Source organism: Staurois parvus, unplaced genomic scaffold (genome assembly GCF_062004578.1).
Source record: "Staurois parvus isolate SC_StPar_1 unplaced genomic scaffold, SC_StPar_1.0 ptg000452l, whole genome shotgun sequence".
Classification (NCBI taxonomy): domain Eukaryota; kingdom Metazoa; phylum Chordata; class Amphibia; order Anura; family Ranidae; genus Staurois; species Staurois parvus.
In genome coordinates, this window is record NW_028318248.1 from 33,379 (window position 1) to 47,980 (window position 14,602).

General features: G+C 52.8%; 1 long non-coding RNA gene across 1 annotated transcript in view; it reads left to right on the plus strand.

The window, feature by feature from the left end:
• The first annotated feature begins 2,178 nt into the window (after positions 1-2,178).
• LOC149453079 (uncharacterized) overlaps positions 2,179-14,602 on the plus strand; it is a 47,458-nt gene continuing 35,034 nt past the window's right edge. The window contains exon 1 of the long non-coding RNA XR_016314734.1: positions 2,179-2,231. This is a non-coding gene — a long non-coding RNA (uncharacterized LOC149453079). The remainder of the gene's footprint in view (positions 2,232-14,602) is intronic.

The window sequence follows — 14,602 nt, forward strand, 5'->3', positions numbered from 1 at the left end:
GTGGGTGTGGGGGGAGGGACTATTTGAACTCTTTAACATTTTTTGGCATATAAGTATTGGACCAGCAGGTACACACTTCAGCTCTGAGGAAGGGGGTTCGTCTCCCGAAACGCGTCAGTTATCCCCAATTGCGGCACAGCATTGCATTGACTGCCATTGCGGACTATTCACACTGCTTTTATTATCCTTTGGTTTGTGAGTATACACCTATTTGATTACACAATAAACACATGGTGTACCACGGTAATGCACGATGAGAGTGCGCCCTTTTTTGTTCTTTGTTCATGAGATAGTTATCCCACAAAATGAAGTTTCAATCAAATCAGTTTCAATGATGAAGACCTCATCTAACCCAAACTTGGTAACCCTCTTGCAGTTGAAGACACACCCACAAATATAGAGTCGAATGAAGGGATGGAATCTTTTGAGAGTGGAGCCCATGCAAACCCTGCTCTTGAGAATACTGAACCTTCTCCTGCTGAGTTAAATCCAGCCCAGCCGTCTTTGGAGTCTTATTGTCTCATCGATGCTAACAATCCAGATGAAGACTCTACACCTGTGCTTGAAGACCTGTCACCCATCCAAATGAGGGGAAACATAAACCTGCCCTAAAGACTAACCTATGATGTACTAGGAGAAAATTCAGACGAATTATCACCTATTAAATGACAAATCCTTGTGCCAGATCCATCTACCATTCATTGGGTAGGAGGTGACCTTGACTCACCCTCTGACACTACTGGGTAGGCCATGGCTGCAGCCCTGGCTTGTCAACAGCTTGACTGTGAGTCAATGGGAGGCCTATATAAATGGCTTCAACAAAATCCTGAAGTATGTTGTTGAATTTAAGTTAAAGTTTCTGTTATCATAATTTGTATGTGTAGCCATATTATTTATCAGTTAAAATAATACTTTGTAATGTTTCCATCTCTTTGGGGACCAAAGATTTCAAGTGGGGGAGGATATAGCCATTGCTGGCTAACTTACCTGTATCATCGCAAGACATGCATAATAAGGACTTTTATCTTTTATCAACAACTATTGCTGATCGCCACTGCACAGCAATCTCTTTGGGCCCTACTGAGCTAGCTGAAGATTCAAAACACCCTTCTCATCAGGTCTCCTTTTACTACCTCTCAAGCCAAGGACTCATATCTGTGTGTATATTAAAGGGGAACTCTATTTAGAATTTATTTATAGAGTAGTTAGCTCGTACAAAGTGTGTTGTCATTTCTGGACCTGTGATATCAGGATTCTAAGGGAGCAGGCTGACACTGAGAAGTCTTTTTTTTCCCTTTCATACCTGGGGTCAAAGGCTCCCTCTGAGTATATTTGAAGCACTGTCTGATTTATTGTGTTCACTATTGGAAGCATATTTGTGTTTCACCCTGAGACTAGAAAACACCCTGAGACTAGAAGTTCTTGCATTAACTGTTGACTAAAAAAACCTTTAGTAAATACTCAATTGCTTTACTGCATTCTGTGTCTTTGAAATTGTGATTTCTGTTACAATATGTCTAACCCCAGGGTGTCAGAGGTGTCGGGAGGCTTGCAAGGTCAGGGCAACCTTTGGGGTCTGTCATCTTACAGTGGTCCTCACGAGGGTAGCGCTACATATGTGAAAGGGGGTCTGAGGACACTGATTGAAAGAGGGGGCTATGATTTAAAGGAGGGGCGCTGAGGACACTGATGTAATTAGGGGGGTATGATGTGGAAGGAGGACTGAGGACACTGATTTAAAGGGGGGACGACACTGATGTAAAGTAAAGTGGGGGCTATGATGTAAAGGAGAGCAATGAGCATATTGATGTAAAAGGGGACTGTAATGCAAAGAGGGCTATGATATGAAGGGTTGACTGAAGACACTGATGTGCAGGGGCTGTGATCTCATGTTTATACCGCAAACATGAGATTCTGGCCTCTGCCAGAAGAACATTTTACTGATTCGACCTCTGTGGATTCTAATTCAAGACCCCTGGTATAAAGAATGTCTTTTTTTGTAGCTAAACTTCAGCTTTAAAAAAAATCCATTAGCATGTTTTTGTGTAGGAGGAGGGAGGAACAAGGGAAGTGAAATATAAACAGATTAACCCCTTGGCGCTGGCGCCTGCCGGCCCTTTAAGGGTTTCAGAAGCTGGGAGACGGGGAGGGGTTTAGGGTCATGTGACACACCATCACAGCGTTCACATGATCGGGAAAGGTCCCGATCTAAAGAGAAGAGGACCTTTTCTGTGAGTACCGGACTTGTGCACTGGGAGCACATTTTATTTTAATAGAACGCAAATGTGCGGCCGCTCGCCGTCTAGGCCCAGACGCCGTATATTTGCGTTCAGCCGGCGCCAAGAGGTTAACCACTTTCAGGCCGCTGGCCCACAATGTACTGTAATTGAGCGGCAGCTACAGGACCAGTAATGTACCCGTATGTCGCTGGTCCTTTGTCAATACAGCAGATTGAGAATCCCGGGAATTGGGAGCCGGTGATCACATGATTGCTATGCGATCACATGTTCACATTGACTGCAAAGCTTTTATGACGCAATCTGCTTCATAAAAGCTTTGATTCTGTTCCTGTTGAGCTGTGACTGGTCCACAGCTCTCACATGACACATGGGGCCAATTACAGCACCCTGTTCCATTTGACCAGCTGGAACCAATCACAGATCACTATTATATTGAACTGTCATGAACTTAATACATTCATGACAGTTCAAAGCAAGCTTAGCGGTGCAGAGCAATGACCTTCATTGCTTATGCAATGCAAAGCACAAAAAAAAAACAAATCCCTGATCACCCCCCCCCCAGAGTAGTACAATGTTACTATGGTAACCTTTAAAAAAAGAATTTTTTTTAACTGCTTCCTGCCCACTCACCAACAATGTGCAGGTGAGCGGCAGCTCTGGGCAAAGCGACGTAATCTTACATCGCTTTCTATTTCCAGGTGTGCGTGCGCCCCTGCTGCCCCCTATGCTGTCCAGGGAGAGAAGAACAAACACGACACTGAGTAAAAGCACTACATTTTACACGCACACGTTAGATTTGCACATTTAACCCTTTGATTGCCCCTATTAACACTTTGATCACCTCATCATCCAGCCAGTGCCATTAGTACAGTGTCAGTATATAGAATTATTCTCTGATCACTGTATTACTGCCACTAGTGACATCCAATAGCCTCAGGGTCAGTTAGTGGCCCTCCAAGCCAAGGTCTAGCTTTAGATTGCCCGCACACTATAGGTCGCTGATCACCGCCATTACTAGTATAGTGTTTGTACAGTTCAATATATTTGTTAGGAATGGACTGGCCAGCAATGGTGGGACTCACCTGCCTTTTGATCTGCAGTACCAGGGCTGGCCAGCGGGTGCTCCCAGCAATCAGAGACTCAACCTTTCAGCCAGCTAACACCTGGAACTGATGATGCTGGGGTATTTAAGGGATGGCCAGACCCACAGACTCTGCCTTGGTGTTGTGTTTGTCCTGGTCCCTGTATTTGTCCTGCATCCTGTTTCTGTCCCTCTGCCTGACCCTCTGTACTACGCTGCTTGTTACCTGTTTTGATCTCTGGCTTGTGACCCTGACCATCCCTCTGCCTGACCCTCTGTACTACGCTGCTTGCTACCTGCTGAACCTGGCCTGTGACCCCGACCATTCTCTGCTTGCTCCCCCTGTACCTACCTGCCCAATTGATATTGACCCGGCCTGCCTGACGACGCTTGCTTGTATGTACTGTTATCTGTGGGTGGTTTGGTTTGGTTTGTTTGCACTGTATTATGTTTAGTATTGCACTGCGTTTATGTTTGTATGGTTAGTGTTAATAAATTGTATTGTTTATCACATATCTGAAGTCTGCGTTTCCCTGCATCAGTCACACACCTCTGGTCATACCTGGGAGCCCTGACATTACACCAAGGCCAATCCTGACCAGAAGTGGCTGCACAGGGAAGCCATCTTGGCTTGTTGATGGGAAGGATGGATCTTGATGAGGTTGAATATTTATATCTGCTAGTGTTTGATGACCGGGAGTATGCTTATCAGACTCTGAAGGAGTATCCCCGGGATGAACTGCTAGAATGTATACGGCTCGCTCATGTTCTAGTAGATCAGGGCACAGAGTTCTCTGAGGTGCAGCCTTTGATTGAGGTTTGTGCTGAGTTGGTTTCATCTGGTTCCCCCGAATGCAGGGATGAATTTTTGCCACCATTTAGTGCAGACCAGGTAGAGTCCCTGGTGTGGTTATTAGAGGATGATGTGGGTTACTTTCTGGAGCGTTATTCCACATGTTCACCACAGACACTAAGAGATTGTATAAACGCAGTACAGTCATTGACCAGACAGGCTTTGTGTAAGCTCAGCTTTGTTCAACCCATACTGCAGACATGGACAGATTTGTTGCACCCAGCCTCAGTCAGCTTACAAAGACCCAGTCCTGCTTCTAATTTATTTCCTCAAAACTCTATTCCTGCATTCCCAACAGCTCCTCCTGCCCTGCTATCTACCGCATGTCAGTACCCTGTTCCCACTCGCTGCACCTATCCTGCCTTTAACCCTGTAAAAGAGCCCTCTGTAGCAACCGCTCCCTCTCCTGTTCCATCCTCCAGTTCTTCTCTGTCTCCAGCTGCTCCATTCGTTTGCAGACCTGCGTTTACTTGCAGTGCTCCAGTAGTTAAAACCAGAAAAAAGCGAAAATTCTTTCCAACCAATACCATCCTGCCAGTATCCAAACCGGTGAGCCTGCCTTCCGTGGTTCAGCCTGAAGCCTCTACTCGGCCTGAAGCCTCTACTCGGCCTGATGCCTCTACTCGGCCTGAAGCCTCTACTCGGCCTGAAGCCTCTACTCGGCCTGATGCCTCTACTCGGCCTGAAGCCTCTACTCGGCCTGAAGCCTCTACTCGGCCTGAAGCCTCTACTCGGCCTGATGCCTCTACTCGGCCTGAAGCCTCTACTCGGCCTGAAGCCTCTACTCGGCCTGAAGCCTCTACTCGGCCTGATGCCTCTACTCGGCCTGAAGCCTCTACTCGGCCTGAAGCCTCTACTCGGCCTGATGCCTCTACTCGGCCTGATGCCTCTACTCGGCCTGAAGCCTCTACTCGGCCTGAAGCCTCTACTCGGCCTGATGCCTCTACTCGGCCTGATGCCTCTACCCAGCATGATGAACTGATCCAGCCTGACGATCCTATTAGGCCAGTTGACTCGATGCCCGCTGTTGATCCAGATGATCCGGTACCTGATCCGGTGCCCGCTGTCGAGCCAAATGACCTGATGCCTGGTGACCCAGTGCCCGCTGTCATACCTGGTGACCCGATGCCCGCTGTCGAGCCAGACAATCCTGTACCTGATGACCCGGTGCTCACTGTCGTGCCTGTTGACTCGGAGCCCACTGCCTTGCCAGATGACGCGGTGCCCGCTGTCAAGCCAAATGACCTGATGCCTGGTGACCCAGTGCCCGCTGTCCAGCCAGACGATCCAATGTCTGACCCAGTGCCCGCGGTCATACCAGTTGACTCGGAGCCCACTGCCTTGCCAGATGACGCGGTGCCCGCTGTCGAGCCAAATGACCTGATGCCTGGTGACCCGATGCCCGCTGTCCAGCCAGACGATCCAATGTCTGACCCAGTGCCAGCGGTCATCCCAGTTGACTCGGAGCCCACGGTTGTGCCTGGTGACTCGGTGCCCGCCGCCCCGCCTGGGGGCCTGAGACCTGTCGTTCCGCCTGGGGGTCCGGCGCCCGCCACTCCGCCTGAGGGTCCGAGACCTGTCGCTCCGCCTGGGGGTCCGGCGCCCGCCGCTCCGCTTGAGGGCCCGAGACCTGTCGCTCCTCCTGGGGGTCCGGCGCCCGCCGCTCCGCCTGAGGGCCCGAGACCTGTCGCTCCGCCTGGGGGTCCGGCGCCCGCCGCTCCGCCTGAGGGCCCGAGACCTGTCGCTCCACCTGGGGGTCCGGCGCCCGCCGCTCCGCATGAGGGCCCGAGACCTGTCGCTCCGCCTGGGGGTCCGGCGCCCGCCGCTCCGCCTGAGGGCCCGAGACCTGTCGCTCCATCTGGGGGTCCGGCGCCCGCCGCTCCGCCTGAGGGCCCGAGACCTGTCGCTCCGCCTGGGGGTCCGGCGCCCGCCGCTCCGCCTGGGGGCACGATGCCTGTCGCCCCGCCTGGGGGCACGATGCCTGTCGCCCCGCCTGGGGGCACGAAGCCTGTCGCCCCGCCTGGGGGCCCGACGCCTGTCGCCCCGCCTGGGGGCCCGACGCCTGTCGCCCCGCCTGGGGGCCCGACGCCTGTCGCCCCGCCTGGGGGCACGACGCGTGTCGCCCCGCCTGGGGGCACGACGCCTGTCGCCCCGCCTGGGGGCACGAAGCCTGTCGCCCCGCCTGGGGGCCCGACGCCTGTCGCCCCGCCTGGGGGCCCGACGCCTGTCGCCTCGCCCGGGGGCCCGGTGCCTGCTGCCCCGCCCGGGGGCCCGGTGCCTGCTGCCCCGCCCGGGGGCCCGGTGCCTGCTGCTCCGCCCGGGGGCCCGGTCGCCCCGCCCGGGGGCCCGGTGCCTGCTGCTCCGCCCGGGGGCCCGGTGCCTGCTGCTCCGCCCGGGGGCCCGGTGCCTGCTGCTCCGCCCGGGGGCCCGATGCATGTCGCCCCGCCCGGGGGCCCGGTGCCTGCTGCTCCGCCCGGGGGCCCGGTGCCTGCTGCTCCGCCTGGTGGCCCGCTGCCTGCTGCTTCGCCTGGTAAACCGATGTGCCTCTGCCCGGAGTCCTGCCCGATGTGCCTCTGCCCGGTGTGCCTCTGCCCTGCTGCTTCGCCTGGTAAACCGATGTGCCTCTGCCCGGAGTCCTGCCCGATGTGCCTCTGCCCGGAGTCCTGCCCGATGTGCCTCTGCCCGGAGTCCTGCCCGATGTGCCTCTGCCCGGTGTGCCTCTGCCCGATGTGCCTCTGCCCGATGTGCCTCTGCCCGGTGTGCCTCTGCCCGGTGTGCCTCTGCCCGGTGTGCCTCTGCCCGGTGTGCCTCTGCTCGGAGTCCTGCCCGATGTGCCTCTGCCCGGAGTCCTGCCCGATGTGCCTCTGCCTGATGTGCCTCTGCCCGGTGTGCCTCTGCCCGGTGTGCCTCTGCCCGGTGTGCCTCTGCTCGATGTGCCTCTGCCCGGAGTCCAGCCCGGTGTGCCTCTGCCCGGAGTCCAGCCCGGTGTGCCGCTGCCCGGAGTCCTGCCCGGTGTGCCAGTCTTTGATATCCCGCCAGTTACCAGACCCGGGCGGTGGAACATTTTGCCCAGCTAGGACTGTTTGGAGCGTCCTGAGGCCGCTCCTTGGGGGGGGGGTACTGTTAGGAATGGACTGGCCAGCAATGGTGGGACTCACCTGCCTTTTGATCTGCAGTACCAGGGCTGGCCAGCGGGTGCTCCCAGCAATCAGAGACTCAACCTTTCAGCCAGCTAACACCTGGAACTGATGATGCTGGGGTATTTAAGGGATGGCCAGACCCACAGACTCTGCCTTGGTGTTGTGTTTGTCCTGGGCCCTGTATCTGTCCTGCATCCTGTTTCTGTCCCTCTGCCTGACCCTCTGTACTACGCTGCTTGTTACCTGTTTTGATCTCTGGCTTGTGACCCTGACCATCCCTCTGCCTGACCCTCTGTACTACGCTGCTTGCTACCTGCTGAACCTGGCCTGTGACCCCGACCATTCTCTGCTTGCTCCCCCTGTACCTACCTGCCCAATTGATATTGACCCGGCCTGCCTGACGACGCTTGCTTGTATGTACTGTTATCTGTGGGTGGTTTGGTTTGGTTTGTTTGCACTGTATTATGTTTAGTATTGCACTGCGTTTATGTTTGTATGGTTAGTGTTAATAAATTGTATTGTTTATCACATATCTGAAGTCTGCGTTTCCCTGCATCAGTCACACACCTCTGGTCATACCTGGGAGCCCTGACAATATTGACTTCGAGTGGTTATACTGCGATGATGCCTGCAGCTACAGGCATCATCCTGGTATTGTTTTCTGCTGTCGGCTTTCATGTAAAATCAGTCCTAGCTGATAATTAGCCACTGAATTGCTTTTACAAGCAGCGGGAAGGAATTCCTACACCCCTCCCGCTGCCTTCTAAGGTTTTCTTGGGCTCTCCTGTCCCAACGGGGAATCCACAAATGCAGCTGGCAGTTCCACTGGCTGACAATAGGGTTGATCGGAGGCTGGAATGCCTCCAGTCATCTCTTTGCACTAAGAGACCAGAAGCTACGAGCATTCATCATTTCCGTTTCACCGGATATAAACAGCACCATTTTAGAATTGGGAAGCATCTGATCACGTCGATCTTGGTGTGATCAGATGCTTTAAGGGCAGAGGAGAGATTTAGAGAAAAGAATACCTGTCACTGCCTATTACTATCACAGAGGATATTTTCATTTCCCGTGATAACAATAAAAGTGATCAGGAAAAAAAAAAGAAGAAAGGTACGATGTAAAAATAATTTTAAAAAAGCAAAATAAATATTTAAAAAATTCACCCCACCCCCATCGCTCACGCGCAAATGCAAGCAGTGGACTTATGGCATTATGTAGAAATTGCACCATTCATATGAGCTATCACCACAAATGTCAGATCCAGGGCAGTAATTCTAGCACTAGACTTCCTGTGTAAATCTAAAGTGGTGACCTGTAAAGTCTTTTAAAGCGTCGCCTATGGATATTACAAATTTACGTAATTTGTCACCGTTGCATGGGCGTGTATGATTTTAAAGCATGTCATGTTTGGTATCCATTTACTCAGCGTAACATCATCTTTTATATTATTTCAAACAATTGTGCAATATTTTGTATAATAAAATTCTAAAATGTGTATTTTTTCCAAACAATTTGCATTTGAAAAATTGTTGCGCAAATACTGTGTGACATAAAAGTTTTCAACACCCACTGTTTTATTCTCTAGGGCCTCTGCTTTAAAAAATATATAATGTTTGGGGGTTCAAAGTAATTTTCTAGCAAAAAAGTGGTTAGAAAAGTGGGTGATGTCTGGCATAAGCTTCTAATGTTGGCCAAGGTATTTTCTAAGAGACATGGTGAGTATTTTGCAGATCTCATTTGTTGCTACAAGTTTTTGGAAAACGAAGAAAGAAAATGAAAATGTATTTTTTCTTTTCATTTTTTCTTTTTCAAAACCCTTTGACAAAAATAATATCTGCAAAATACTCACCATGTCTCTTTTCAAATTCGTGGGGTGTCTACTTTCCAAAAAGGGGTCATTTGGGAGGGGGGGGGGGTGTTTGTACTATCCTGGCATTTTTGGGCTTCTGAAACTGTGATAGGTAGTGAGGAAGTGGTATAAAGAAGGATGCCCTTTCAAAGTCACATCTACTTATTGCACAGCCCACATTACATGCGTTCGTCCCTACACCCTTTAGCTGCAGAGGCAACAGCCAAGGGTGTACACATGCTGTGGCAAGAATTATACCCCCTGGCGCTTTTGGTGGGTGATCGCAACCCTTTCAAGTGAATGGGGCCACTCTGCAAACACCCTGCAACTGTATGCAATGAATACAGTTGCAGCCTGCTAGTGTGGGATCCAAGGGGGTAAAGCAGGTGGTAAGGAGCTGAGACAACATCTCCTCACTGCCTGCTTTAACCCCTTGGTTGCTGTACTGCACAAGGTTGCAGAGTGACCCCATTCACTTGAATGGGTCACGCTTGGCAGGCGTTACACCTGCCAAGCATGACAGGGTGTATAATTCCTTCAGGGCTGCAATATGTGTACACCCCTGGCCACTGCAGCTAAAGGGGTGTGGTTGGGGAAGGTAAAAACAGGTTTCAACTATGGGGATTTACCACCCCCAAATGCAAATGTAAACAAGCCCTTACTGTACTGAGCACTCTATCACAGTTTATTTTTAGGGGACCCCTGGGATGAGGACAGAGAGTGAATCTAGAATGAAGAAAAAGAGGGACCCTAGGATGAGGACAGAGAGGGGCCCCTGGGATGAGGACAGAGAGAGACCCTAGGATGAGGAGAGAGAGGAACCCTAGGATGAAGACAGAAAGAGACCCTAGGATGAAGACAGAGAGAGACCCTGGGATGAGGACAGAGGGACCCTGGGATGAGGACAGAGGGACCCTGGGATGAGGACAGAGGGACCCTGGGAGGAAGACAGGGAGAGGCCCTTCCTCCCATTTATATATTCATATGTATTTTATGTTTATTATCTGTAAGAATTGTTAATAAAAAAAAATTAGAAAAGGTCCTGCTTACTGTCAGGGCAGGAGCTGAGGAACGGACAGGCAGGCCTAACAATGTAACGCACTGGCTGACGACAACCACCACCCACAGACCAAAGTCCCTCAGGGCGCGGAGTCTAAGTCCCAGGCTGCCCTTCACCAGGGCCCCTGATGGTGGGGATGGACTTGACGCAGCCAGGAACCAGGTCGCGGCCCCCGAGACACCTCAGCTGCGGTAATGGCCGCCGCCAATGGCGTGTAGCTGGTGGAAGAGACAAAAGAGTAGTCAGACAAGCCGGGGTCAACAACAACAGGACAGAACAGTACAGGACAGCAGACGAGAATCACAGGTCACGAGCCGGGTTCAGCAACAGAGGGTCAGATCAAAGGAGAACACAAAGAATAGTCAAGACAAGCCGAATCAGATACCAGGAGAGTCACGAGAGTCAGAACAGAGTAACAGCAACACAAAGACACAAGACACAAGTGCAAAGAGCATGTGCGGGCCACAGGCTTATATGTCATCAGCCACACCCCTCTGGAGGATGGACCACAGAAACCTGAAGGCATAAAAGGGCTCCCATCATGCACAGCAGAATCCAAGATGGACACCAGCACATGAAGTAACATAACCACAGGAAAAAGGTAGGACCTTGACAGTACCTCCCCCTCAAGGGCCCCTCCCCCTCCGCGGCTCAACAAAAGGTTTCTGAGGAAAGCGGGTATGAAAAGCGCGGAGGAGGGCAGGAGCATGGACATCCGCGGAAGGAACCCAGGAACGCTCCTCGGGACCATAACCGCGCCAATGAACCAGGAACTGTAATTGACCGCGCACCAATCGAGAGTCCAGGATCCGGCTCACCTCATACTCCTCATGACCGTCAACCCGGACAGGACGGGGCCGAGGAAGAGAGGTAGTGAAGCGATTGCAGATCAGAGGTTTCAACAGGGAAACATGAAAGATATTGGAGATCCGCATCCCAGACGGAAGGGCAAGTGCATAGGCCACCGGATTCACTTTGCGGAGAATGCGGAAAGGACCGACAAAACGGGGAGCCAGTTTGGGTGTGGGCACCCGAAGATTGAGGTTGCGAGTAGACAACCACACCCGATCGCCGACCTGGTATGAAGGAGCGGGCAACCGTCTGCGATCAGCCTGGAACTTCTGGCGCTGAGCTGAGTCCCTCAAGGCCCTCTGGATCTGCCCCCAAGAAGAACGCAGGGCAGCAAGATGGTTCTCCACAGCCGGAATGTCCTGTGGTGAGAACCTGGTAATACCGCGGGTTGAAACCCATAGTTGGCCATGAAGGGAGACATCCCGGTGGAGGAGTTGACCGCCGAGTTCCTGGCAAACTCTGCCCACGGCAGGAGATCGGCCCAATCATCCTGATGGTCTGAAATATAACACCGAAGGAATTGTTCTAAGGCCTGATTGGAACGCTCCGCAGCCCCATTGGACTGCGGGTGGTAGGCTGATGAAAAGGAGAGACTAATACCCAACTGGGAGCAGAAGGCACGCCAGAATCTGGACACGAACTGACTCCCACGGTCTGAGACAATCACCTTAGGTAACCCATGTAGGCGAAAAATCTCCCTGGAAAAGACCGTGGCCAGTTCCTGCGCTGTGGGTAATTTCCTGAGTGGAATGCAATGGCACATCTTGGAAAACCGATCGACGATCATGAGGATGACCGTATGACCCCGAGACACCGGGAGGTCTACAATAAAGTCCATCCCTAGATGTGACCAAGGACGCTCCCCATTGGGAATGGGTTGCAGAAGACCCAAAGGGAGATGCCGTGGAGACTTATTCTGGGCACAGATCGAACATGCCGCTACATAAGAGGCAATGTCGGCACGGAGGGTTGGCCACCAGAATAAGCGAGAGACGACCCAACACAGCTGGTTCTTCCCTGGATGCCCGGCAGTTTTGGCGTTATGGTAGGTACGCAGCAGGCGGGTGCGCAATCCCTCGGGTACGAAACATCTACCCTCCGGCCTCCCGGGAGGAGCATCAGTTTGAGCCGCCAAAATCTGCTCCCCAAGGGGAGAGGTCAGACTGGTGCGAATGGCAGCCAGGATCTGATCTGGAGGTATAAGTGAGATTGGCTCAGAGTCCTCCCTGGACAACTCAGAGTATTGCCGTGATAACGCATCAGCCCTGACATTCTTGGAACCAGGCAAATATGAAACCACATAGTTGAAGCGTGACAAGAACAGAGCCCATCTGGCCTGGCGGGGTGTCAATCTCTTGGCCTCCGAAAGATAAGTCAGGTTCTTGTGATCGGTAAGAATGAGGACCGGAACCGCGGAACCCTCGAGCAGGTGCCTCCATTCCTTGAGAGCCAGAATGATGACCAACAACTCCCGATCTCCAATCTGGTAGTTGCACTCAGCCGAGGAAAGCTTCCTGGAGTAGAACCCGCAGGGAAGTAGGGGTCCATCGGGCGACCGACGCTGAGACAGGAGAGCCCCTACTCCCGTCTCGGAAGCATCAACTTCGAGGACGAAGGGCAACCCAGGATTGGGATGCGAAAGAATCGGAGCCGAAGCAAAGGCAGCTTTCAGAGCCTCGAAAGCTCTGATGGCCTCGGATGGCCACTCGTGAGGGTTACTCCCCTTCTTGGTTAGGTCAGAGAGAGGCTTTGCCAATGTGGAGAAGTTCCTGACGAACTTCCGATAGTAGTTGGCAAAACCCAGAAAGCGCTGAATGGGCCGAAGACCATTGGGACGAGGCCACTGCAGAACTGCCGCAACCTTCTGAGGGTCCATGGAAAATCCCTCCGCGGAAATTATGTAGCCCAAAAAGGCAACCTGGGATCGATGGAACTCGCACTTCTCGAGTTTACAAAAGAGTCCGTTCTCACGCAATCGTTGCAGCACCTGCTTAACATCCTGGACATGGGACTCCATGGAGGTAGAGTAAACCAAGATGTCATCCAGGTAAACCACTACGCATTGCTGCAACAAATCACGAAGGACATCGTTTATGAATTCCTGAAAGACCGCGGGCGCGTTACACAATCCGAAGGGCATCACCAGGTATTCGTAGTGCCCAGTTCTAGTGTTAAACGCGGTCTTCCACTCATCCCCCTGTCTGATCCGTACGAGGTTGTACGCCGCCCTAAGGTCGAGTTTGGTAAAGACCGTTGCTCCCTTAAGGCGGTCGAATAACTCAGAAATCAAAGGAATAGGATATGCATTTTTAATGGTAATCCGATTGAGACCCCTATAATCGATGCAGGGCCTCAATTCCCCACCTTTCTTCTTTACAAAAAAAAACCCCGCTCCTGCTGGGGAAGTAGACTTACGAATGTGCCCCCGGGAAAGCGCATCCACCACGTACTCCTCCATGGCCTTATTCTCCGCAACCGAGAGAGGGTACACCCTGCCACGTGGAGGAGTGGCCCCGGGTTGCAGGGATATGGCGCAGTCGTAAGGACGATGCGGTGGTAAGGTACCAGCGCGTACCTTATCGAACACGTCCCGGTATTCCCCATAGTCGGTGGGCAACGCAGAGTCCAAGGAGGCACACAATACCTTAACCGGCCCCCGGATGCACCCGGCCCCACACTGTGGAGACCATGAGAGAATCTCGGCTGTTTGCCAATTGAAGGTTGGATTGTGCCTCTGGAGCCAGGGATACCCCAAAACCACCGAATAGTGTGGGGAAGAAATCACCTGAAAACAGGCCAACTCCCTGTGAACAGCCCCAATGGCTACCTCTATTGGCAGGGTCTCGTGGGTAACCTGCGGCGGCTGCAGGGGCCTGCCATCTATTGCTTCGAGAACCAATGGGGCAGCACGAGCCTGCAGGGGAATGGAGTGCTGCGCAGCAAACGAGCTGTCCAAGAACAACCCACCGGCCCCAGAGTCTACCAACGCCTGGGCCGTCACCGAGCCCCCTGTCCAAGAAAGGACCACGGTGATCAGTGGCTTATCCTTGCGGGACGCCGGGGACGAGGAAACTCCACCCAAGATCTGTCCCCGACATGATCTCAGGTGCGATCGTTTCCCGGACGGAACGGACAAGACTGCCGAAAGTGCCCACCGAGGCCACAGTACAGGCAGCGACCCTCCCGACGCCGAGCGGCCCGCTCCCCCTCGGAAAGGCGAGCAAACCCCAGCTGCATGGGTTCCCCACCAGACAAGCCATCCCCAGGAGGCGTGGGAGGAGAGGGAGGAACGGGTGGGACAGAAAACGCAGGTGCCAGTCGATTGGAAGGCCTCCGCAGGCGTTCCTTGAGTGAAGGCCTCTCCCTGAGCCTGGTGTCAATCAGGATCAGGAAAGAGATGAGCTCCTCCAACACCACAGGCAGTTCCTTAGCTGCAATCTCGTCCTTCAATGAGTCAGAAAGACCATGGGAAAACGCAGCCACCAGAGCCTCATTGTTCCAACCGACCTCTGCCGCCAGGGTAC